This window comes from Gymnodraco acuticeps, unplaced genomic scaffold, assembly GCF_902827175.1.
Source record: "Gymnodraco acuticeps unplaced genomic scaffold, fGymAcu1.1, whole genome shotgun sequence".
Taxonomy (NCBI): Eukaryota; Metazoa; Chordata; class Actinopteri; order Perciformes; family Bathydraconidae; genus Gymnodraco; species Gymnodraco acuticeps.
In genome coordinates, this window is record NW_022990165.1 from 1,171,510 (window position 1) to 1,198,057 (window position 26,548).

The following is a 26,548-nucleotide window of genomic DNA, read 5'->3' on the forward strand; positions in this document are numbered from 1 at the left end:
ATGGGGCGATAGGAAATCATGTTTTAGTATCTGGATCTGGATAATTGGAAAATAAGTTTCTTACTTGTCAAATATCATGTGAACACTCCCAAAACAACTCCTAAACAGATATCAACGTGCTCTTTAAGCACTTTAATCAAAAAGTCACATCGCTATAGCCTTCATGTTGTTTCAACATTACAAATTAAAGCTCATGAACACACTGATGTTTGAAAATTGACCTTTCTAAATAATTTCTTAGTAAAGCCTTTCACTACCAATAATGCGATAACATTCAGGATTCAGAGCCAGATAGACAACGGGACCGTTATCCATATTACAAGATATTTTAAAGCTGTTAAACATCATTTTCCTTTTGTTTCATATAGTGAGGCCTAGCACAAAAAAGAATGACCTCAGTCCCTTGAACACAGTAAAGCAAACAGCTTAATGAAACACGTTACACGCACAAGTCATCCAATGATAGTGAAAGCAGGTATTGCATTTCAGATTAGTGCATCCCTAGTCATGAAAGTGCCTTCAGCGACTGCCTAGAATACCTCCCTTGCTACTGGTTTTAAGGAAAACAAGTCAAACAAAATACCCTTTGTGTCTGATTATCAGGATACTAGTCACCATGGTGCTGTTAATATTGACTACTAAATGAACAAATATGTGTTCATCCGCAGCGATAAATAGTCCCCGAAAAACACACAATTTCCTCCTGTGTGAGTTACATTCGATCAAAACTACAATGACCTGCTGTTATACTGAATACAAAACTATATATTTGAGGCTCGTTTTCAAGTACTAATGGGCTTCAGCCAGAGTAGAAACGTCATAAAGCATCGAGGGAAGGACAAACACATTGTTAGTCTTTGACCTTGTCCTTCAACTTTTCCACTCTTGTCATACTCATTAACCAATTTGTGATAAACTACCCAAGCTGCAGCAATGTAATCTGAGTGTCACATCATTAAGGAGAGAAAGCAACACTTAGTTTTATCTGCAGTGTAACAAACACAAACAGGTTGAGTGCAGCTGATTCCTCAGAGACGCTCTGACAAACAACCCTGCAGACGTAATGGAGTAGATGTGTGTTTCCGTGTGTGTGTGGGTATGTTTCACGTCTCTCCAGGAAAGGTGAGAAGAATAGAGTATTTTTTCTCCCCCCACCGTCCATTCATTGAAAGCAAGGAGCAGAGTCTAGACTGAGTCCCAGATGGGGGATTCATAAACTGCAACAAATGATGACAAAATGCTTCCAGCTGCCCTTGGTAGCCGGCTGGGAATGGATCCGCTTGGCTCCTATGTAAGGGGGGGGGACATTTGACAGAGTCTTTACCAGGTCCTGCAGCCGTGTCCTCTCTGAGCTGCAGAGAAGACACTTTTTCCTGCAGTGTCATTTATCATCAGGAGCAGGCATTAGCACACAGCCTGAACTGATCCTGTCAAATTCTGCTAATCTCGAGAAAAAAATAATAAATGTTTAGATTTTCTATAATAATTAGTTTCGTCTGTTAATCGTCAGAAAATGTCCTTCTGTCAAATTAATTAAACCTGTTTGATTAACCAACTTTACTAGAGGAAGATAACCACAACATAATAAGATTTGAGAAGCTGGAAACATTTTGGCTTAGTAAAAACTCCTCAACAGTTTAATCAATTATCTAAATTGTCAGTTGACTAATTGGTTAATTTATTAATTGTTTCATTTTTGGATTTCATAACAAATTTAGAAAAGTCTAGGAAAAGCTGGCAAAGTCTGTGTGTTTTGTTTTTAAATGTATTTGTCTTTATTTTAGTCTTGATTTAATATTTGATATGAATACTATATTGATACTTTTGACATTTGACCAAGTTTACTAGAAGAGTTAGATAACCATTAAAGCAGCTAAAACTATAGGACATTGTGCTCGAAAAACAATTACTGGATACTGCATTATTTTTTGCAGATCAATGTATTCACCGACTGACTATTTAAGCCACTAATTGTTTTATCTTTACATTACATTTTTGTAAAATCTAGAAAAGTCTATGAATGGATTGTTAAGTTTGTGATCGAACCAGTACATTTTGGCTTTCAAATAAATACTAAAATGATTAATCGCATACATAAATTGGTTGCAGATCAATTTTTTATCTATTGACAATTTGTTTAATCAACCTTTTATTTCAGAAAAAATGATAAAAATGGATGGAAAATGGTGTGTGTTTGGTTGACCAATAAGCCAAATGCAATTATCTAAAAAACAAAACAATTTGCAGCTTTCATTCAACAACAAGAATCTCAATTTCTATATATTTTTGGATACTCATTGAAAAAAATAAAGACTGTCTGCATTCACCGGTGTGTTCCTCGTGTTCAACAGCAGGACACTTATCTGAACCCTCCTCACGTACACACTCACCTTAAAGATATAGATCTAGTGCCAACTTTTCTTGCCAAGGGCGAAACTTAGCAGAGCTCTGCGGGGCTGGATCTGCTGCCGTGAATGGCACGCACAGATGCGTCAATGACAGCGGTGTTTGGAGGAGTATGACCTTTTTCTGCATCCTACAGGTCCGGCTGATGCAGTGCACTCTCTCTCAGCAGTACTGTACGTGGCTCAACTTGTGCACTTATACTGCATGCATCTGAGGCAGCAACCACGCTGAAAACGCAACGAGCTGCTGGGAAAAAACGTCATTCCTAATTTTATATTTTCCAACACGAAGGCGGCTGGATACGGAAAGGTGTCTACTCACCAGAATATGTGATGTTATCTCTGCAGCAGCGCTTGTCTCGCACAGATGATGAGATGCTGCAAATGAGACACTGCGGACCACATTTATCCGCTTCCCCAACGATCCGTGTGTGTGTGTGTGTGTGTGTGTGTGTGTGTGTGTGTGTGTGTGTGTGTGTGTGTGTGTGTGTGTGTGTGTGTGTGTGTGTGTGTGTGTGTGTGTGTGTGTGTGTGTGTGTGTGTGTGTGTGAGAGAGTGTGTGTGTCGAGCCAAAGATATGGAAAGCTGGAGGCGGTCTGCTTCACGTCAGGTGGAAACAGACGTGATTGTGTGAATCGGAGAGATCCTCGTCGGTGTTTTTCCTCAGCTCACAGACATCTCAACTCTTCCACTCTGCCTCTCTCCGTCTCCTCTCACCCTCCTCTCTCCTTCGGTACCTCCTCTCTCCTCTCCCTCCCCACCGGGCTGGGCATGCCCAGTCCTTGCATCCTCCTCACCAGCAAAGCAACACTTTATTTCTTGCTGGCCTACAAGTTACTCAGGTTCACCAAAGTAACTAAGAAGGTTACATTTGCTCAAGTACTGCTGCCCTACTACTTAAATAACATGTGTACTCATTTATACTCTACTATAGTTTTTGCTAAATATAATTACATTTTAAAGATAAACATTGTGTGGTGGGGTAGGTAATTTTGGAGAAACCACCTCGAATGCGCTAGAATTTGAAAATACACAACCGGAACAAATCTGCCACTTCCTTACAGAGCCCCTCCTCCAACACATCGAACGACCACATGACCAATGAGGGCACGAGATAAGTTTGTGATGGAAGGCTGACAGGCAGGTAGGCCATCCAGTTATTTTAGCCGGGCCGGCTAAAATGATTGGTTGTGCTTTTTACAGTAGCCTACTACGGCTTCCACAGATGACATTTTTTAATGGATTTTTTGTCAAAGCACTTAAGATATTCATTGCTATCGGGATGTTAAGAGCATTCCATGGAATATAACAAAAGGTGTATCTCGAGCCGGTTTCTCAAACGTAACCCACCTTAAAACAACATGTTAAAAGCCCCACGGACCCGCCGAAGGGGCCGAAACCACAACATCTGCAAGCAACAGTGTCTGAGGGCTTCTTAAGATTTAATAAACTATGAATGTTTCTTATCCATGTAACGGGAAGAAACTCAGCTAACTGATGATATGAACCATTTTCAGCAAAAAAAAACACAAGACTAACGCTGAGCATCTGAATTAGCCCTGAGCGAAAAAATGCTAACGCCGTTAGCACAGAACTCACGGTATAAACACCCTTATTACTTATCGTAATTGCACATCCAACCCATCGATTAGCATTGTGAGATTACACAGATTATATAGGTATCAGTATCATCACTCCCATGATCAAAACTCGCGACATGAGAAACAAAAACAGACATCACAACACGTGGCATTAGGTAGCAAAAACGGCACATTTCTTACCTTAGCTGTTATTCTGATCAAAAGTTGTCTTCCATGGTATTACAACGATAAAAACGCTGCTGAAGGTTAATCCATAGGTTAATCCAATGTGTCTGTGTCACTTTGAAATTATTTCTGATAATCCATCAGCAATAAAGCTAGCTTTCAATTTTCAGATTTCAGAGCGTAAGATAGGTTTCACTTTGGGCAAACTGCCTGCGCATAGCCCCCCACTTCTCAATGGTAACGTGTGTGTATGTGGAACTTCTCCTTCGATTCTATTGGCTTTAACGGTTCAAAAGAGATGTCAATCATCAACATCGACCAATGGCCAGCCCAAATGACCCCAGAGGTGTTTTTTGTGTGGTAAATCTCTCTAAAAATGTCAAATGTCACTTGTTTTGCATCAATCTTGATACAGGGTATATGTTGTACTTGTCAAATCTGAATTTTCTTTAAAATAAAAACAATTCGATATTGATTCTGACTTTTCTACATCCAACTCACAGGTTTATCATTACTTTGAGAAAAAAGATTATTAATTTACCCCTTTTAGAAGTGAAATTATTGTCATTTCTTGTGGAAATGTCATTTTCTAGCCTGAGACCTGAGAAAGAGGCTTGGGGCTTAACAGGTTAAAGGACATTAAACAACATTTCCAGGTTCATATTTGTATTCTGTGTATTGTGACCTGTTTCCATGCTGTAATGTTCCAAACGGTCTTTATTTTGCTCGTACTGCCTGTGCTGCAGCACCTCTTTTCACCCTCTGTCTGAAACCAGAGACCAGTCTGCTCTGATTGGTTAGCTGGCCGGCTCTGTTGTGATTGGTCAACTGCTTAGAGATGTTCCGCCCCTTAGCCTATCACGTACAATGTGTTGGAGCACTAGCCAATAGAAGCACTAGTGCTACATGGTGATGTCACTGTGTTACGGCAGAGGACTAAAATTGAGGCGAGTGTGAGAGAAACTCCCTCTGGAGGGAACTTTGGGTTTTTAGCCTTTGCAGACCAATACATGCACAGAAACCTATATAACACACTACAGGAAAGGGAAAACCCAAAAAAGCTAAATAGGGCCCTTTAAACTAAGTAACAGTTTACTAAAGAATACCTGCAGAAGATCCTTTACAAACATTTGCATCTTATCTCATTTGGTATTTATTTAGTTACAAAATCTTATGAAATCCATTCACCTTTAGGTATATTTAAAGTTCAAGGTCTATATGCAACAAAAATGTAGTATTAAAATCTTATGAAATCCATTCACCTTTAAGTATATTTAAAGTTCAAGGTCTATATGCAACAAAAATGTAGTATTAAGGTGGTGGTTCGATATCTGAAATTATTCTAGCGGCAAAGCACGAATACAAATGTATTTAGGTGTTTCCTGGTAATAATGACACTTATGATTTCCACGGGGAAATAAATACTTTCACTGTGTGATTAAAGTAATGCTGAGACACCTTGAGATGTCCATGAGTTTCCTCACATTGTCCTCTGGAGTGTAATAGCCCGGCTGTTGTTTATGTGGGATTAATGAACTCATCTTCATATCAGTGTGACCTGAATGTTAATAAATACAGGAAATACTCTGAGGAAATGAGCTGCCCTACAAACACAAAATGTACTAGACTAACGGCAGTAATTAACCTTTTGGCATCAGTTTACCATAACAAGATTTTAAAGTATTAAAGATCCACAAATACAGAGGTAAACCAACCAGCTAATTGATGCTAACTGGTTGAATAGCAGCTGAAGCTAATTTACGCAATGTTTTGATTGGTTTCTTGTAATTGAAAGTAAAACATTTTGGAAATGTAGTTTTCTTATACCAAATATACCTCAGCTAGTCTTAGCTTAAACTAATCATCATGGAGAAAAAGAAGGACATTAGTTAGTCTGCATAAAAGCTAACTAGCATAGCTTAGCAAATAGTTAGCGTTGATCGGATGGTCAAAGCTGAAGAAGAAATAAAAACAATATTTTTGATAAGCGGTTGTTAGTAGAAAAATACATCTATATACATCCAGGCCTACTCACTCTAAACAGTATTTAAAGGTCTCCTATATTATGCTATTTTTAGGCATATATTATGGGTCTCAGATATATACAAATATATAAAAAAACATGTCTATGATGTGTTTTACAGATCATGCATTTTAGACATCCCTCATAACCCCAGCCCTGTTAGAGAAATGCAGGTTCGGGGTCCTTAGCTTGAAAAAAAAAAGAGGAGGGGGAGCTTATGCCTGCTCAGAATTACCCGGCAGATACAGTTACATTTTGCCGTGATTAAACATCATCGTATTCCAAACCACATCAAGGATTATTTCTGAAACAGTATGGAGCTCAAATGCTCTTTCTCTTGTGGGTTTACCACAAGGTTGTCATGGTCCAAACTGTGTTCCTGTTTGTTCCCCTGTGTGTGTGTGTGTGTGTGTGTGTGTGTGTGTGTGTGTGTGTGTGTGTGTGTGTGTGTGTGTGTGTGTGTGTGTGTGTGTGTGTGTGTGTGTGTGTGTGTGTGTGGAGAGGGTGTGGTTTCCCTTGCAGGCAGCAGCCTGATTGCTCTCATCTGCCAAACGACTAAACTCCCGTCAGGCACGCTGCGCATTGTTTTTTGGCAGGTTCAACTTCACCCTTACCTACCGACCTGGTTCTAGAAACCTTAAACCTGACTCATTGTCCCGGCAGTTTGCAATGGATCAGGATCCCATAGCTCCTGACACCATAATCCCCGCTACCAGAGTGGTGGGCGCTGTAACATGGGAGATTGAGAACTCAGTGAGGAAGGCACTGAGAGACTATCCAGATCCAGGAAATGGTCCAGATAACCGTTTGTTTGTACCTGACTCTGTCCGCTCACAGGTTCTCCTATGGACCCATGCTTCCCGCTTTGCCTGCCACCCGGGTGTGAGTCGGACCCTATCCCTCCTGAGACACTTCTGGTGGCCTTCTATGGAAGCGGACTCTCGAGCCTTTGTGCTGGCCTGCACTGTTTGCGCCCGTAGCAAGTCTTCACACCAGGCTCCTATCGGTCTACTCCAGCCTCTCCTCGTCCCTGGAGTCACATCGGCCTAGATTTTGTTACCCGGCCTCCCGGTTTCACAGGGTAACTCGACCATTCTCACTATTGTCGATCGCTTTTCCAAAGCGGTTCATTTTGTGCCTCTTCCTAAACTCCCCACAGCCTCTGGAACTGCTGACCTCTTAGTCAATCATGTGGTCCGGCTTCATGGCATTCCAACAGACATTGTTTCCGACCGAGGGCCACAGTTCATATCTCAGGTATGGAAAGCACTCTGTCGAGCACTTGGAGCATCTGTCAGTCTCTCCTCAGGCTATCATCCTCAGACTAACGGGCTGGCCGAAAGAGCCAATCAGGACCTTGGAGCTGCACTTCGCTGTGTGACCTCCCGGAATCCCACCTCCTGGAGCTTACATCTGCCCTGGATTGAATACGCTCATAACTCACTGTCTAGTGCTGCCACCGGTATGTCCCCATTTGAATGTTCTCTTGGATATCAACCCCCTTTGTTCCCAGCCCAAGAGGACGAGATCGCAGTTCCCTCTGTCCAAGCCCATCTCCGTCGTTGTCGGAGGATTTGGAAGGATGCCCGCTCTGCCCTTCTCCACTCCGATGAACGCAATCGGCATATTGCAAACCGCTACCGGAACGCAGCTCCCCAGTTCCAACCAGGTCAGAAAGTTTGGCTTTCTTCAAAAAATATTTCTTGACAAGCTGAGTCTAAGAAGTTGAAACCACGCTTCATTGGCCCCTATGTAATCGAGCGCATAATCAATCCATCTGCTGTTAGACTCAAGTTGCCTCCCTCCATGAGAATTCACCCCCACCTTTCATGTGTCCCAGTTGAAACCAGTGTTTTCCAGCCCTTTGTGCCCTCCAGCCATCTCCCCTCCACCCACCCTTGTTATTGATGACCACCCGGCCTACACGGTCCGACGGCTGTTGGACATTCACCGCCGGGGCCGTGGGTACCAGTATCTGGTCGATTGGGAGGGTTATGGTCCTGAGGAGAGGAGCTGGGTGTCCCGCAAGCTCATTCTAGGTCCCTCTCTCATTCGGGACTTTCACAGAGACCACCCAGATAAGCCTGGTGGTTCGCCTGGAGGCTCCCGTTGAGGGGGGGGGGGGGGGTACTGTCACGGTCCAAACTGTGTTCCTGTTTGTTCCCCTGTGTGTGTGTGGAGAGGGTGTGGTTCCCTTGCAGGCAGCAGCCTGATTGCTCTCATCTGGCCGTCCGACTCAGCTGTCCCTCATCATCTAATCAGGACACATCTTATCTACTCCAGTCTCCCAGCAACTCACCGCCAGATTGTTTTCTACACCAGTGGTATTACATCCTCCTGGCTGCCCATTCAGTTATCCTGTCTGCGTGTAATTCTGTACTTTTTGTACTAGTTTCTCCTTGTGTTTCCAGTGCAATCCCTCGGCCATCGTCCACCAGAGCTTCCAGCCAACCTGCCTGCTTCTTCCTGCATCATACCTGCCTGCCTAGTTATCAGTCCAGCCTGAACTGCCTACCTCCACTCCGGACCTCCATAATAACCAAACCTGCCTGAGTCTCCGAAACAATAAACCATTTAAACATCTTCAGTCATTGCCTGCGCCTGGGTCCTGTTTAAAACATAATCTTAACAAAGGTGAGTTCCTTTTTTTATTTCCTGCTTTTTTACTCTCTCCAGTACAGAGTGTTAGCGGTGCTTGCTAATGTAAACAAAGACCATATTGGGTCCAAAATACATCGGGCATGGTTTCTGATAGCAACCATGCGGGCGTAGGAAGCATCGTCAATGTGGGTGGGACAATTTGACGGGGGGTGTGGGTCCGGCATCGGTTCATACAGATCTTAGCAGTCCAACGCAACTATGGCAACACTCCGTGAACAAACACGCACGCTATGTGAGAATCTGCCTTGGTACAAAGTAGCAGTGAAAACATTTCATTGATTTGGGCGTTCTCTCAATAAGCAAGCGGAATGGATTTGATAATGAAGCACTGATACAGCGCTCTACAAAGAGCGACGAGTGGATAGACCGATGCACGGACTTTCCACATGGTAAAAGTCGGGGGGTCTAAACTAATCATTTTAAAAGGTGGGGGGGGACTTGTCCCATATAATGGCTGCGACACCCATGATAGCATTGTTTCTGATAGTGCCGCGGGTCCACATTTTTCCGATATAACGTCATGTCGGACGCAAATCTGGATCAGCTCCGTTTTACCCCCGTTTTTAGAGATTTGGGTATGGAGGAAAAGAGAGAGGGTTTTATTTTCTGACACTTTGTGAGTTCCCTGACACACCAGGGACACATATTTATGTATAAAGACTAGGGCTGTCAGTCGATTAAAATATTTAATCGCATGATTGTCCATAGTTAATCGCGATTAATCGCAAATTAATCGCACATTTTTTATCTGTTCTAAATGTACCTTAGAGGAATATTTTTCAAGTTTTGAATACTCTTATCAACATATGAGTGGACAAATATGCTTTATGCTAATGTTTATTATCATTTGAACAATGACAAATATTCTCATGAATATTAAACACAACAACCTCTGAACATTACAAATATTAGCCTCAATTCAACCTGGAACCTCTCTCATACAATAATACAATACAAATGGTGTGTGTGTGTGTGTGTGTGTGTGTGTGTGTGTGTGTGTGTGTGTGTGTGTGTGTGTGTGTGTGTGTGTGTGTTTGTGTGTGTGTGTGTGTGTGTGTGTGTGTGTGTGTGTGTGTGTGTGGGTGTGTGTGTGTGTGTGTGTGTGTGTGTGTGTGTGTGTGTGTGTGTGTGTGTGTGTGTGTGTGTGTGTGTGTGTGTTGTGTGTGTGTGTTGTGTGTGGTGTGTGTGTGTGTGTGTGTGTGTGTGATCGTTGGAGCTATGTGCAACTCAAGGCACATGCTCGAACGGGAGCTGCCTGGACGCTGCAATCATGTTGCGCACTATCCGAGCTGAGTGTGCTGACTTTTCGTACAATGTCCCACTGTCTGGCTTCCTGCATAAAGTCAAGTGCTCGGCGCAGTTGTGGCGAAATGTCGCTCCTCTGTTTCATTTAAAACAGCTCCATATCCGTTAGCGCAGCTAGCTAGCACCAGATGCTAACAACAACAATGCACGTAAGGTCTGTCTCTCGCTCGCTCGGGCCACACATACACACACCCTCCCGGTCCTCCCAACAGCCAGTCGGTGCCTGCCGGTGAGCGTGGAAGTGTGGTCTGCCACAAGCGGGCGGCAGGAGCGGGGCTGTCAGCATCAGCTTGTAGATGGTATTTTAAACTCGATGCGCTCTGAAACTACGGGGCGGCCGAGGACAAAAAATACACATGCGTTAATCGCGTTAAAATAATTAGTGGCGTTAATTTTTTTTTGCGTTAACGCGTTATTAACGCGTTAACTTGACAGCCCTAATAAAGACATCTAAAAGTGCATTTGGCATGATAGGTCCCCTTTAAGTATATGAAGTACTTTTACAGTTGAGTATTTCCATGATATAGCCTTATACACACCTACTGCATTTCATAGGGAAAGTAGCCTAATTCATGTTTACCCCACAACATAGGCTACTGTCACTATATATATGTTGATGTGTTATTAACTACCCAGCTATAAAGTGATTACAATGTGTGATGCCTGTGGTTGTAAGGCATTTCAGAAATTTACTCTAATATGTATTATTCCTTTTTAATTTGTTTCCCTTTACACCACCCTAATGGCTGTGAACTGAAACTCATGTTTATGCTTGTCTAAGCTGTCAACCTCATTTCCTGCCTGTGGCATCGGTGCCAATTTACTGTACACTGGTCTGAAATGCATTTAGATCACAGCAGTAATCATTCCTGCTGTAATCTCCTTTGGATGAGTCCCAGTGCTGCAATGACAGGAACACGGGTCATTATACACTTCAGTAGTCCTTATAACTGTCAGGAGTCAACTGAAGCACTTAGTCTATACATCACTTGTTTATTTCACAACAGTTTTGATGGTACTGTTAATTATGCTTACATATGCTCTTTATTTATATCTTGTTGTATTACTTAAGCAACAGACTGGATTAGATTGTTATTATAATCTATGTTGATTTCGTTTTTTCTCTTATTTTCTTGCTATTAAAAATGTTGCCGCTAAATTTAGAATGTTACAACTTGCATCACAAGTTTTTGTATTATACTCATCATTTAAAGGTAGGGTATGTAATTTATTTAGAAAACGCTTTTTGTTATATTCCATGGAATGCTCTTAACATCCCGATAGCAATGAATATATTAAATGCTTTGACAATAAATACATTAAAAAAATTCATCTGTGGAAGCCGTGGTCCTGTAAAAAGCACGACCAATCTCTCCTGTCAGCCTTCCATCTCGTGCACACATTTATCTGGTGCCCTCATTGGTCATGTGCGCGTTCGTATGTGTTGGAGGAGGTGTGTGTTATAAGGAAGTCTGAAGGAAGAAGCAGATTTTTTTCGGCTGCGTAGTTCCAAATTCTAGCGCACTCGAGCTGGTTCCTCCAAAATTACATACCCCACCTTTAATTTGAGGCAGGTTATCAGCTTTTGCCAATTATTTTCTTTTCATCTTATAGACTCAAACTATGTTTGCTGTATTTAGTAGTAAGACATAAATGCCTTGTTTGCAAACAGTGCAACTCCTGCTCAGCCGCTGCAAATTAGCCGCTGAAGAATAGGTGACATTAATAAACTGAGAATGTCGTTCATGCTTTGTCCAGCAGATGGGAGTGAAGTTCCATTCTTCATACTTATACTGTTTGACTTTATGTTCTCGGTTGATTAACAGTGGTGGAATTTAACTAAGTACATTAACTCAATAACTGTACTTGAGTAGAGATTTTGGGTTTCTTGTATTTTAATTGAGTATTTAAATGGTCTGCTACTTTATGCTTATGTCCCACTACATTTCATAGTGACAGATTGTACTTTTTACACATTAACACTTATTTAAGAGCTATGGTTATTTTTCAAATTAAAATAGTAGTAGAACTATAATAATAATGATGATAATAATATGACTTATAATTACAAAAATAATATGTGACAACATTAAAGTACAGCCTAACAATACTTCATTCTTTTTTTCTCGCAGTACTTCTACGTTTATAGAAGGGATCACCATGAAATACCTGATGATTATTAGACATTATTTTAGCATTACAGGTTTAAGTAAATGTTACATTAGAATATGCAAATCAACCATTGTGTTCTATGTGCTTATTTGCATATTATTTGCATACTTTCAGAGGAGAAATCTGAACACAGAGCGAAATCAGGTTAAAAACCTAGTTTCATTTTATTGACATATTAGAGTACATTTTTGGAAATCTCTTTATCTACATAAAAAAAAAATACTACCAAAAGACATAAAGTAAGCCATGAGATAGATTAGTTCAAAATCCAGACATTGTATAACATTACAAGTGAACAGGGTACTTTTTATTTCAACACCTTCTAAGCATACTTTTTAATTGATCTCAATATATTTATATGACATTTGCCTTTTTGACATTTTTTGACAGCTTTATTAAGTCTTAATCAATCATATGACATGTGCTATATGAATAAACTTGACCTAAATCTGGAGTTTAAAACGTTGACATCCGGTGATACAGCAGCATGTGCCTCATGGGTGATATTTGATTCTAGTCTTGCAAAATCCAAAATTCTCTTTGAAGTTATACGTTTCGCAAATCAATAACAGATGTGCCAGCAGGAGTCTGATGCAACAGCACACGTATCTGTTGCAGATAATATTGTAAGTGACCTTCTTATGGGCTCAGAACAGTCTCATAATGAGAACATAATGTTGAGTATTTTAAGTATCTTTTGATGCTAGTACATTTTCACTTTTTAATGCAGGACTTTTACTCGCTTGTTGTTACAGAAAAATGTGACACTGACTGTATTGTAACAATTACTTATGTAAAATAATAATAATAATTAATTACATTTTTATTTAGAGCGCTTTTCATGGCACTCAAAGCACTTTACAATGACACAAAAGCTTTGAAATACTTTTTCACCACTGCGTATGGATAAACTCAACACAATATTAATCACAAACTATTTTGATATTTGATTATTCCTTAAAAAACAAAATAATATGTCAAACATTCACTGGCTTTTGTTCCGATTCCAAATGTTAACATTGGCTGGTTTTCTTAATCTCCTATCTTTTGGACTTTTTATCAGACAAATACGTGGACGTTGAACTTTGACATTGTTTGTTTGTTTGTAGCCTTTATTTAACCAGGTGAAAGCCCCTTGAGATCAAAAGATCTCTTTTTCAAGGGTGACCTGCAAAGACATTGCAAAACTGCGATGGATATTTGGCAGAGCGAAGGATATAAAGGGATTAAAATGCATTAACAAGGAGTTAAATATTAGCTTAAGTATTAATATATAAATCCACATACTAATTTCACACACATGTAGGTGAATTGTTTTTATATTTGCCTGCATTCATGCTATATATAGTTATTACCTAACTGAATGTTCTCAATGATGTTCTCTAAACTTTCTGTGCCAAAGGGGAGAAGGTATGGGCTCAGAACAGTCTCATAATACACACATGCACACAGAATGATTCACACTTGTATTTCATGATCCGCAATAGGATTCACACTTGTGTTTTTCAATGCACACACAAATGTGTTCCGTTTCATATACATGTAAATAAATTCCAAATACAGAAAAAAGTTGTACATATGTATTTTTGATCCTCACATATTTGTTTTCCGTTTAAAACCGCTGCACCTACAAACACAAACCGCTTTCTGTGCACGGATCGCTGTGCATTCGTGTGTGGGTTTTTGAGACTCCCCTGACGCTCACCCGATTCGTACTTGTAACTTCTCTCGTCTATATCCAATCAGATGTCTCCTCCAGTCTAAGCCAATCACATGATCGCGCCCCCACGAGGGTAGGATTTCTTGCGTTCATGACTATCGCTTCATTTACGCATTTTGCGCTGTCCGGACTCTGGAGCTGACGTTCTTAATATAATACATCCATGGAGCTGACAGGTCAACTTCAACATGGCGTCTAGCACAAGTGTAAGTGATACGTGTCTCGGCGTGAATGATTAAATATGTTTTAGGTATGAATTATTGTTATGTTAGTGATGTGTTAGCATGGAAGTAATATGGGTGGCATGTAGCCTAAGGCTAGCGTTTGCTGGCAAGTTAGCTATATAATGCTAATAGACTACCTAGGATTATTCTTTCATACACAGTGACGTCACGAGCTACCCACAATGCAACACGCGCCATATATAAATACGCCATTTTCATGGAGGTGCAACTATCCTGGAAGTGCAAATATAAACAGCTAGTTTACGTAGCCAGGCAGAGCGCACTAGGTTTTTTTTCTGAATTAACGACAGAAGAAATCGCTGCATGTCTTCGGATTACATCTCTTGACTTGAGGGGTGTGCTCTAGGTCGTTACCAGCGTAAACTAGAGCTGTGTGGGTTGTCGGATTGCCCTTACAGACTGCCTGCAGATGTATGGAAAAACGACAGTGGCCTGCGTCGATTTTGGCTGCATCTACGTCTAATTTCTGGAAACACCAGGTGAATACCCCACTTGTCACAATAATATTATCATGCCATTGCATATATGTAGTATTTTAGAGTTGACTAGATATTGATTAAGGCAATAGACTATGATATTCAGTACAGGAAGCATAGCAATACCTAGACGGTGTACGGCTGCTTGCACCTCGCGTAAAACGGTGGATACCGGAAGTACGGTGTCGCGCACGGCCCAATACCCGTATGTGTGTGTGAAAGAATAACCTTACATAGCTAACATTAGCCAAACATTTCTTTAACTTCTTTAATTCTCTTGCTTTCTTTTTTAGGGACAGCTTAGATGGAATGAATCCAAAGTTTGCTGCTCAAATTATTATTCAAAATATATTCCATTGTGTTTAATGATGGGGTGGAATTGAACATTAAGAGCTGACGTTAAATAGGATTAACCGGTGTTGGTAAACAAACGGTCGAACGTTGAGCACTGTTGGTCATATTTTATCTATCTTTTCTATTCTTTTCCCCCCAGGAATCAGTAAAGCGTGAAATCCTTCAGAGAATTCAAGATCGACTGACATACATCTTGGATAGGACACCTGTTGATCTTGAAGGGCTACAGTTTGCGTGCCGTCAGGCTTTTGTTATATTGAGTCAGACCCGGCGGCAGACATACATCTCTGGGCGGGCATTTGATTTACCAGGGCGGGCCCACCACGACACTTACATTTCCCGGGAAATCTGAATTGTCAACGGGGGGGGGGGGGGGGGCTGTTAGATGCTCGCGATTTGTCAACGGGGGGGAGGGAGGCGCTCGTGAATTGTTGAAAGAGAGGGGTTTTAGGTTGCCATAAGGCTGTTGACGGTCTTATGTATCCATTGGTTGGTTTTGTGGCACATTTGTAACGCTGTGCCAACTTGGGCAAGCACGCAGGCAAACTTGAGCGCACACAGGGTGGAGAGGTGGAGTAAGGTTGAGCAATGGAGAGAAAGGGAGAGAGAGAGAGATTGAGCGAGGCAGAGAGCCTGTGCACAGAGCAGGAGTTTGTGAGAGAGCCGGCTTGAGAGTACATTTCTCTTCAAAATATAATTGATTGCCAGCTGACTTGCTTGCTCGTTGGTAACGTAGGCCTAACTGATTTATTCTAATGTGCCTGCATCTGGCGCTGAGTTGCCATATTCCTTTCGTGAACCACTAGCTAGAGTAAACTAACTGACAGGCTGCTGTGCCGCATCTCACTCAAAAACCCACACGACTCAACCCAGCGAAAAACCAGTCTTGCGCGCAGCCTTTCATTCAGAATTTCCTAGCAAAATAAAAAAATTATATTAAACTAATACAAAAATAAATATTAGGACAAAGCCCTACAAATAACAACAATAAACATAATAATAAAACAATAAAAATGTGGTATTCAGCCTTTATTAAAACAGCGGGCCCAAATCCTGGATGGGCGGGCCCGGCCCCATGGGGCCCGCCCATGACGCCGGGTCTGTATTGAGTGCACTGGGTGACATTGTTGATTTAGGGAATAATATACAGTCTGCACTTGCAGACCTGAATAGCCTTATCCAGCAAGAGAGAGATAATTAACAGATATTTGTGACCCTTGAGTTGCAAAAATGTTGTGGACGTGGGCGTCCACGATTGAATATGTCAGTAGAGGCTCTGACAAATCTGGTTGAACTGGGACTGCCATCGAGTTGCATCGCCAGACTCCTGGGTGTGTCTAGACTAGAGCAACGCTATTTAGGCGGATGACCGAAAATGTCTATACATTTCTATATCTGCTTCATTTAGTGGCTGCACTGATGACGAATTGGATTAATTGATCACCACAATAAAAAGTGCAATGCCAGATGCTGGCTACAGTGTAGTCCGAGGTGCTCTACTTGCGAAGGGACACAGAGTGCAATGGGAACGGGTGCAGTGGTGTAGTGGGCGTTGGACGCGGGGGTACGCCGTACCCCCACTTATTTGGAGCATGATCTTTTTTTTAATAGTCTAATAAATATAAAATCATTGCCAGTGTTATCAGTTGCAAGTGTGTATTTCTTGTAATAATGACAAAAACTGAAATACATTTCACAGTAATTATAATACAAAATAAAAACGATTTCCTTAAAGAATTATGATTCTTCATCACGCTCGTGACCCCGCGGCGAGCTGGGGGTGTGTCAGTAACACACCCACGGCGATTTTGCGGCAGCTCTTTCCCTCAAGAACGCTGACGAAAAGGCAGGCAAACATTTTTTACTTGACTTATTTTCTAAAAAGAATATAATTCACAAGAAGAAAGAAGCTAGCAGCACCTGCCATCTCAAACAGGTTGCTTTCCCGAAGCGCGGCTGCGGAGGGAACCCGATGTTCCATTTCCCCTTCAAAAAGGCTTGTAAGAGCTGCACATCCTTAAGAAAAAAGGAGAAATAGTTTAGACATCATGTATTGCTATAACGTAATTTTTAGGTCAAGCTTTATTGAGTGTTGGTTCAACTGTGAATATGCATGTTGTAATCTTTGTTGGTTTATTAAGATTTAGCTGCAAGTGGTTATTTCAATTGAAAGACAAATGGGAACACCCCACCTAAATGTATACTGAAGCCGGTCTTCAGTTTCTGCATGGCCATTGACAAAACGTGTCGGTTGACACCTTGGTCGACTGCTGCATCCCCTTGAAAAGACGACCTCATTTAGAAAAGTACAACCAACAAGATGATATTCAACATACACTTACCAAGAGACAACATGAATCATCCTTCAAGCTTTCAATACAATAAATGTAACTAGTTCTTTCTTCCCGGGTCCAAGGGACATGAACTTAATCCTCAACATGCAAGTAAAAACAAACAAAAAGGCAAAATTCGACCCAGATGACAACCTATAATGAAACATGAGAAGTTACACTATTTATTAATACCTCTCAGCCTGCACTTCAATGGAGCTGCCCAGTTAACATTGTTCATTTTAAAGAATGAAATCAATGAACTGTCCGTTTCTTCTTCTGCGTCAAACATGTCGATTGATAGAAAGAGGCGTGGACATTCATAGTTACGTTCCAGCAGTTCCTCTCTGAACAACTGACATGCCTTCCGGGGGTCCACTTCATTGGCCCATGCTGAAAACGTAATTTGAAGGAAAAAAAAGTGGTTGGTACAATAAACTTCATAATATGTCAGCTTCAATTCTAAAATAGTACTTCATTTATTGTCTCATTTAGTAAGCCCTGTATTTTAAAGCAATATATTAAAAGGTAGTAACTTGAAATCAATTATCCTTTCCATATTACTGGATCAAACATGTAACAACATTCATTTTGGTGATCATTGCTATTTAAGTGTATCTGAGTAGTCACTGTTTCAAACTACACCACAGCAGTAATTATTCTGAATAAATAACCTGCTGAAACTGTTGCTGGCAATCGTTGAACTGAAGGTCCTGGCATTTCCTCTGTCCTTGTCATACTGGCTGCATCGCTATGATGAGCAGGGTCCATTCTTGGAAAAGACAAAACAAATAACATACTCACAGGAATGGAAAATAGAGACAAGTGAGTGCCCATTCTTTTTTTACATATTTCTTGCATATAGGCTCCATCAAACAAAGTAATTTAAATCAGATCCCTAATAAGTATTTCGGCTCTGTTATGATTTCTACATCTACATTTCTTAAAAATGCATCACATGCTCTGATGCAGCTGCTATAGCTGTAACATTACAGCATTTTAAAGCACAAAAAAGGAACAAGCACATTCACCAAACGATATCGTTATTAGGTTTGACACTTTGTATATGTTGTTCACCTCTCTCAAAACATGTCTATCTTCTATCTTTTGCTTGAACAAGTCAAAACTTCTTACCCTTCACCACATGTGCTTGCATGAAATGAGAGGACATCAATCGGGTAAGATTCAAGCCATATAGGGCAAACCTGTAAAAAACATAAACAAATGTCAATACCTTTAAAACATCACATTATTATAAGAAAGGTTTTATGTTTAATAATTCTCTCTCAGATAAGTGATACAGGAAACATTATTCTATGATAAAAAATGAGTACATAGACAGTGTGCAAAAAGTCAGTTTGGTGAAATGTGTTATACCCAACCTATATACACACCTGCAATCATACTGTCATTATTTACTGAAAACAATAAGGCTTTTATACTAAATTGCAAAGTAACTTTAACAGGAGAAGACAGCATCAACTACCTCTGACGATTCTCCCATCCCTGTGTTAGGTGGATTTGGCTGCTCAATCACTTCATCAAGAGAAGTCCCAGATTCACTCTCCTAAAAAACAAAAAAGGTACAGAGAATTGGTTCTATAGACTTTGAAACAGTCATTTGAGCAAACTAAAATATTACATATTTATTTGAGAAATGAGAGAAATGTTTTAATAACAGCTTACAGTCAATATGTCATTACATTACTACACATGTAAAGGCAACAGCTGCAAAGGCATTTGACTGCCACATGTTATGCAGGTTGATTGTGGCATCTTTGCAAACTCTGCCGAGTCATAGGGTAGTGGTTCGGTAGAAAGTTGCTCCTGTAGTGGAATTACAAACACAATGTTTTTTCTGTTGTTGGACGCTGTTTTGAGGAGCCTTGTGGAGTACCCCTCGGAGTCAGTAGGAATTATGGACAGCTTTCGACGTCCACTACCACCTATTTTAAAATCAAAATAGGAACAACACAAGTGTGCTTTAAAACCACCTGACAGTACATACATTAATATTAGGGATATACGTTACACTTTGTCAGGCAAACCTTAGTACTGTTTTATATAACTTGAAGAAGTGATATGAATGGTAATTCAAAGTAGGGCGTGAGAAAACACATGTGGGGCTTCTGAGTGTGAAAAACACAAAACAGCATTTTCACCAATGGAGATGAGAACAATATTACCTGCTGACTTGAAAAACATCCAGCCTCCTTTTAATGTTTTCAGTTTTGGAAATTCTTCCTCAACCGTAGCCATAGTCTTTAAAACAAAGTGAAATAACATACAATATTCAGCAAGTGATACACATTTTAAATCTTTGAGAAATCTTCAATACTGTTTACGTGTATATGATTACCTCACTGTGCAATAAGTTGTCCGGTAGATTTAGCATCCTCTTTCCAAGGCCAGCATGGGCAAGTGGTAGCTCTTCCGAGCCCTTAGGTGTAAACTGACTGGGTCCGAAAGGACATATATATGAAAGTCCGTCCGTTTGACGATGCAAGGAGCCGGGGTGGGAAATCGTCTTTTGCCTCTTGGCTGATCAGTACTGAACATACTTGGGAATTGCCTGATGTGGGAATGACAAAAGGATCTGTGAGACTAGACATTCTATTAAATGTATATTAAGATTGTTATATCATTTCCAAATCCTTGGCTTGCGTTGATGGTTTTGTTAACATAGTTTGAACAAATTGTATGAATAAAAAGCGAAATCATAGTTAATAGAATATTAACTATGATTTCGCTTTTTATTCATACAATTTTCAGGGGTAGACATTAAGGGTAAAATGCCACTGGTCCTCCGGGCCGGTGGAATTGTATTATCACTGGCCCCACCATTGTAACCACTGGCCCGGAGCATTCGTCCAAAAAAAATCGACTAATAATGAAGAAAATAAACACATTTGTTGCAATAGTAATTTATGCACTTACTACATTACTACTTGTACTACAACATTTGAATGATCAGTTCTTCCTCATTTTCCTCAATTGTTCATATTTGGTTTATTAAAATAATGATATTGTGGTCATTGTTAAAAAATGTCTGCTATTATTATGAGTATTATTATTTGTATAATGCACTTTCTGCCTTCCTGTCATTAGGAGTTAGAAATGTAATGGCTATTCTTTCACACACAGTGACGTCACGAGCTACCCACAATGCAACACGCGCCATATATATATATATATATAAATACGCCATTTTCCTGGAGGTGCTAATATCCTGGAGGTGCTAATATAAACAGCTAGCTAACGTAGCCAGGCAGAGCGCACTAGTTTTTTTTTCTGAATTAACGACCGAAGAAATCGCTGCATGTCTTCGGATTACATCTCTGGACTTGAGGGGTGTGCTCTAGGTCGTTACCAGCGTAAACTAGAGCTGTGTGGGTTGTCCGATTGCCCTTACAGACTGCCTGCAGATGTATGGAAAAACGACTCTCGAAAGTAGCCTTCGGTCGATTTTGGCAGCATCTACGTCAGGTGAATACCCCACTTGTCACAATAATATTATCATGCCAATGCATATATGTGGTATGTTAGAGTTGACTATATTGATTAAGGCAATAGACTATGATATTCTGGTTGCACCTCGTGTGAAATGGCGGATACCGGAAGTACGGTGTCGCCCTCGGCCCAAAACCCGTATGTGTGTGTGAAAGAATGTAATTGATTAGATTAGAACCTTCATTATCCTAAACTGCTGGGACATTTCCCTTTATATTGTCTACTCTTCACTTACTTGTCAGCATAGGTCGGCATTGATGTACAGAGCCGACAGAAGACCTTGTTTATATTGGCATCATATTGAGAGGTGCAGCCAGTGATGCGTCCTAAAACCAGGAAGTAAGCTGCTGGTTCCCTCGGCAAAAAGCAATGGGTTCTTCTATTTCATCCCTACTGACCGCCAGAGGCGGTGCTTTAAGCACTGGATATGTCCATCGCGCGCATGCGCAGCTCGAGTACCAATAACAACAAAGTCACCTGTGACCCACGTGACACCGGCTATATCAGCCGGTGTCGTCAGAGGATCTGTTCCTTTCATCTTCTCGCTGCGCGAGAGTACCGTGGCTACATTTTTGTAGCCAACAGCGTTCAGGTTTGAACGTTTGATCTGAGGGAGTTCTCTGCAAGCAGCTGGCCGTGTGCAGCTTCGTGACTGACAGTCGGAGCTACGGGTCGTTAACGCGTCCTCCAGGAGCTGTGGCCGGCTGTGCGCTGTGCAGAGCCTCGACAGACAGGTTTGTGTCAGCTTGTTGCTGGTGATGGCTGTGTCCCCGCACCCTCTCCCAGCCAAGTTGTCCTGATTGCCGTCTTATTTTTTGTTTGGCTTTCTGGTGACGACAGTGTTCCGCTTCCTCTCCCATAAAGTTGCCCTTATGCTCTTTAGTTCTGCTTGTGGCGTTGTGCCCGAGCTATCATTAGCATTTGAGTCCCAGCTTTGGCTGCGTCCCTCATTCAATTTAGTATGGAAAGCCCAGTGTCATATTTTAAACCCGTTTTTCGTTTAGATGCAGAGAGTAAGGTAAGTACTTCATATTTCATAGAAGCTAATTATCTGGTCTTAACATTTGTGTTCTGACTTGGTCGCTTGATTGTTAGCAGCAGCCGCTTGGCTAACACCTTGCTGTTAAGCTTAATTATTTAACTCAGCCGGTGAGGGCAGGGCTCCCGCTCCCGGTAACATAGGGTTTGATTGCAGTAGCGCTAGATCGTTGTATTACTGCTCCTAGTACTAGACTCCTAGCACTAGGATGATATGCAGAGAACATCTTCACTGCGGGTGCTGTGTGCTCTGCATGTGCGGTTACTACTGTAACCATGGCCTACGGTTCTATGCGGGCTGTTCTCTTTCTTAGAAGCTAATTATCTGGTCTTAACATTGTGTTCTGACTTGGTTGCTTGATTGTTAGCAGCAGCCGCTTGGCTAACACCTTGCATGTGCCGTTAAGCTTCATTATTTAACTCAGCCGGTGAAGGCAGTGCTCTCACTCCCGCTCCCGGTAAACGCATGGTATGGTTGCAGTAGCGCAATATCGTTGTATTTACTGCTCCTAGTACTAGACTCCTAGCATTAGGACGATATGCAGAGAACAATCTTCACTGTGTGTACTGTGTGCTCTGCATGTGTGGCCATTAAAGAGGATTTCATCCTCCCAATATTATATTATCTAGTAGTGAACAGCCGTTTGGCGGACACTTTTAGGCACCGGCCACAGTTACTACTGTAACTACGGTTCCAAGCCGCGTAAGTATTGGCCATAGTCAATACCATATCTACGGCTCTAGGTGGTGTAAGTACTGGCCATAGTTACTACTGTAACTAAGGTTCTAAGCCGTAAGTACTGGCCATAGTTACTACTGTAACTACGGTTTCCAAGCCGTGTAAGTACTGGCCATAGTCAATACCGTAACTACGGCTCTATGCTGTGTAAGTACTGGCCATAGTTACTACTGTAACTACGGTTCTAAGCCGTAAGTACTGGCCATAGTTACTACTGTAACTACGGTTCCAAGCCGTGCAAGTACTGGCCATAGTCAATACCGTAACTACGGCTCTATGCTGTGTAAGTACTGGCCATAGTTACTACTGTAACTACGGTTCTAAGCCATGTAAGTACTGGCCATAGTTACTACTGTAACTACGGTTCCAAGCCGTGCAAGTACTGGCCAGAGTTACTACTGTAACTATGGCTCTATGCTGTGTAAGTTCTGGCCATAGTTACGACTGTAACTACGGTTCTAAGCCGTGTAAGTACTGGCCATAGTTACTACTGTAACTACGGTTATATGCCGTGTGAGTACTGGCCATGGTTACTGCTGTAACTACGGCTCTGTGCTGTTCTCTTCTTTAGAAGCTAGTTATCTGGTCTTAAACATGTGTGTTATTTGACTTGATCTCGCTTGATCGTTAGCAGCAGCCGCTCGGCTAACGTCTTGCGTGTACTGTTAAGCTACTTTATTTTACCCAGCTAGGTGAAGGCAGTGCTCTCGCTCCCGCTCCCTCTGCCGGTAATGCGGATGTAGCTACATCCCTTTTTCTGTTCGGCGAGTAGCAGCACCGCTCTACTCTTCCCGTTCAGCAGGTAGCTGGTGAAGGCTGTGTTCCCGCACCCGCTCCCGGTTACGCTGCATCTGGCATTCGTCTCTAACTCAACCAGTGAAGGCAGTGTTCTCGCCCCCGCTCCTGGTAGACGCTGAACTGCCTCGTTTTTCCGTTAAGCGGGTAGCCGGTGAAGGCTGTGTTCCCGCACCCGCTCCCGGTTACGCTGCATCTGGCATTCGTCTCTAACTCAACCAGTGAAGGCAGTGTTCTCGCCCCCGCTCCTGGTAGACGCGGAACTGCCTTGTTTTTCCGTTAAGCAGGTAGCTGGTGAAGGCTGTGTTCCCGCACCCGCTCCCGGTTACGCTGCACCTGGCATTCGTCTCTAACTCAACCAGTGAAGGCAGTGTTCACGCCCCCGCTCCTGGTAGGCGCTGAACTGCCTTGTTTTTCCGTTAAGCAGGTAGCTGGTGAAGGCTGTGTTGCTCAATTCGCAGAGATCAGGGAGCAGATATAAGATGGTAGTTTATCCAACATGGCTTTGTAAATGAAAAAGTACCAGTGACTGAGCCTCCGTACAGTAAGTGATGGCATAACCGCCTTGGTATACAGGGTACAGTGATGCGTAAGTGCTTTACAATTTGTCAAAAATCTCAGTGCACTGTGATACGCAGCATCTAACTTGCTCAGGTAATTGGCAGGTGCATTCATATATAACAAATCACCATAATCCAGCACAGGTAAAAAGGTCACAGTGACTAGCCTTTTCCTGGCCTCAAGCGAGAAACAGGACTTATTTCTGTAAAAGAAACCTAGCCTAACCCTCAGCTTTTTAAGCAGGTTATTGACATGAAGTTTAAAAGTGAGACAGTCATCAAGCCAGATACCCAAGTATTTGTAACAGGTAACCACTTCAAGTTGTATTTCTTGCGTAGTTACAATATCCAAAGCAGTCTCTGGTGTATTTTTAGCTTTAGCTTTAGAAAAGAGCATTACCTTGGTTTTATCCACATTTAAAAGAAGCTTAAGCTCAGAGAGCTGAGCCTGAATAATGTTAAAAACAGCCTGTAATTTAACAACAGCCTCGTTAATCGAGGGACCTGCACTGTACATAACGGTATCGTCCGCATAAAAATGTAAGGTTGCTCCTTCGACATTTTCACCTAAACTATTAATATAGATAGAGAATAATAGCGGACCTAAAACTGAACCTTGTGGTACACCATTAGTGATGTTTAACCACTCAGAAGACAGCCCATCAAACTGAACACATTGGGATCTTTCAGAGAGGTAGTTTACAAACCACCCTACTGCATGGCTGGACATGCCTATACTGACCAGCCTTTGCTTCAAAATGCAATGATCGACAGTATCAAAAGCTTTGGATAGGTCAACAAATAGAGCTGCACAACTCTGCTTATTATCTAAAATACTCGTAATATCATTTACCACTTTCATTGTGGCAGTGATGGTGCTGTGTTGCTTTCTGAAGCCTGACTGATGTTTAGACAGGATGTCATTGTTACATAAAAACTCCTTTACTTTTCACTCACTAGGCGTTCAAGAACCTTGGCCAGAACTGACAACTTAGAGATGGGTCTATAATTGTTTAATAAGGTGGCCTCCCCTCCTTTTAGTAGTGGCAGGACATAAGCTGACTTCCATACTTTTGGGATTTTGTTCGTGCTGAGGGAGAGGTTAAAAAGAGTAGTAAGAGGTGGAGCAATAAAATCTGCAGCTATCTTTAAAAAGAAAGGTTCTACGTTGTCCGGACCAGCTGGCTTTTTAGGATCTAGCTTGGTTAAGACTTCACGAACAACATCAACAGTAAAAGGAGTAAAACTGAAGGGGTTTTCCAGACCACATTGTTCTGAGTCACCGACTGTGGTGTTCACAGAAGCAGAATTAGAAACAGAATGAAACAGAGAGCTACAGGACACAAAATGCTCATTAAAACAATTTAGTATGGTGGTCCTATCCGATATAGTGCCAGATACTGTGGTAAGGCACGGAGGTAGCTCATTACGGATATCACCGGTGGATATCGATTTTATGGCTTTCCAGAATTTTCTAGGGTTGTTCAGGTTCTTTGTGGTAACTGACAGATAATACTTAGATTTAGCACTTTTGACATGTGAAGTGAAGCTATTTCTTAGCTGCCTAAAACGCTGCCATTCTACCTCTGAGCCTGAATTCCTAGCCTTTGCCCAGGCCTTGTTTCTCTCATGTAGGAGAATAGATAATTCAGCAGAAAACCAAGGATTGTCTCGTCCCTTCACTCTAAATTTACGCAGGGGTGCATGTCTATCTATAATTTCCATAAAACCAAGATAAAAATAAGACCATGCGGTTTCTACATCAGCACACAGATCGATTTTTCCCCAATCAAACCCAAACAGATCATGCACAAAACCCTGCTCCACAAAATGTTTTTTGTCTCTCTTAATAATGCGAGGTTTAACCTTTTGGACCTTAGTGTCCCTAATTGTGGCTACAACACAGTGGTCACTCAGATCATTCGCAAATACTCCCACAGCTGAGTATTTATAGGGAACATTAGTTAAAATGAGATCAATTAGGGAGGATTTATTTGGGGACTTAATATTAGGGCGAGTAGGACTGTCAACAATCTGAGTAACATTTAAAGAGATACAAAGGTTTTTAAAATCCTCTGACACTGCAGTTAACCAGTCCCAGTTAAAATCTCCAAGTAGCACTATTTCCTTGTAGTCTAGTTGCGATAAAATATTTGCTAGTGAAGACAAGGAGTCTTTGACAGCTGAGGGGGGTCTGTAACAGCCCACGACCATGACCTGTTGACCCTTTGCCACTTCTATATTTAAGGCTAAAAATTCAAATTGCTTACTGATAGATTTGGATCTACAGCGGTTACACTGAACTTATTCTTAACATAAATGGCAACGCCGCCACCTTTATTAGGCCGGTCGGTACGATACACATTAAAACCATTTAAGGCAATGTCAGAGGCCAAAATAGATTTATTTAGCCACGTCTCTGATAAGACAATGATGTCAGCGTCAGTTG

General features: G+C 41.5%; 1 long non-coding RNA gene across 1 annotated transcript; it reads right to left on the minus strand.

Annotated features, from left to right (window-relative positions):
- Positions 1 to 17,722: 17,722 nt before the first annotated feature.
- Positions 17,723 to 18,647, minus strand: LOC117547054. Its single transcript, XR_004569112.1, has 3 exons — positions 18,592 to 18,647; positions 18,132 to 18,229; positions 17,723 to 17,850 (listed from the first exon to the last, which is right to left on the minus strand). It is a non-coding gene; the product is annotated as an uncharacterized LOC117547054 (long non-coding RNA).
- Positions 18,648 to 26,548: the final 7,901 nt, after the last annotated feature.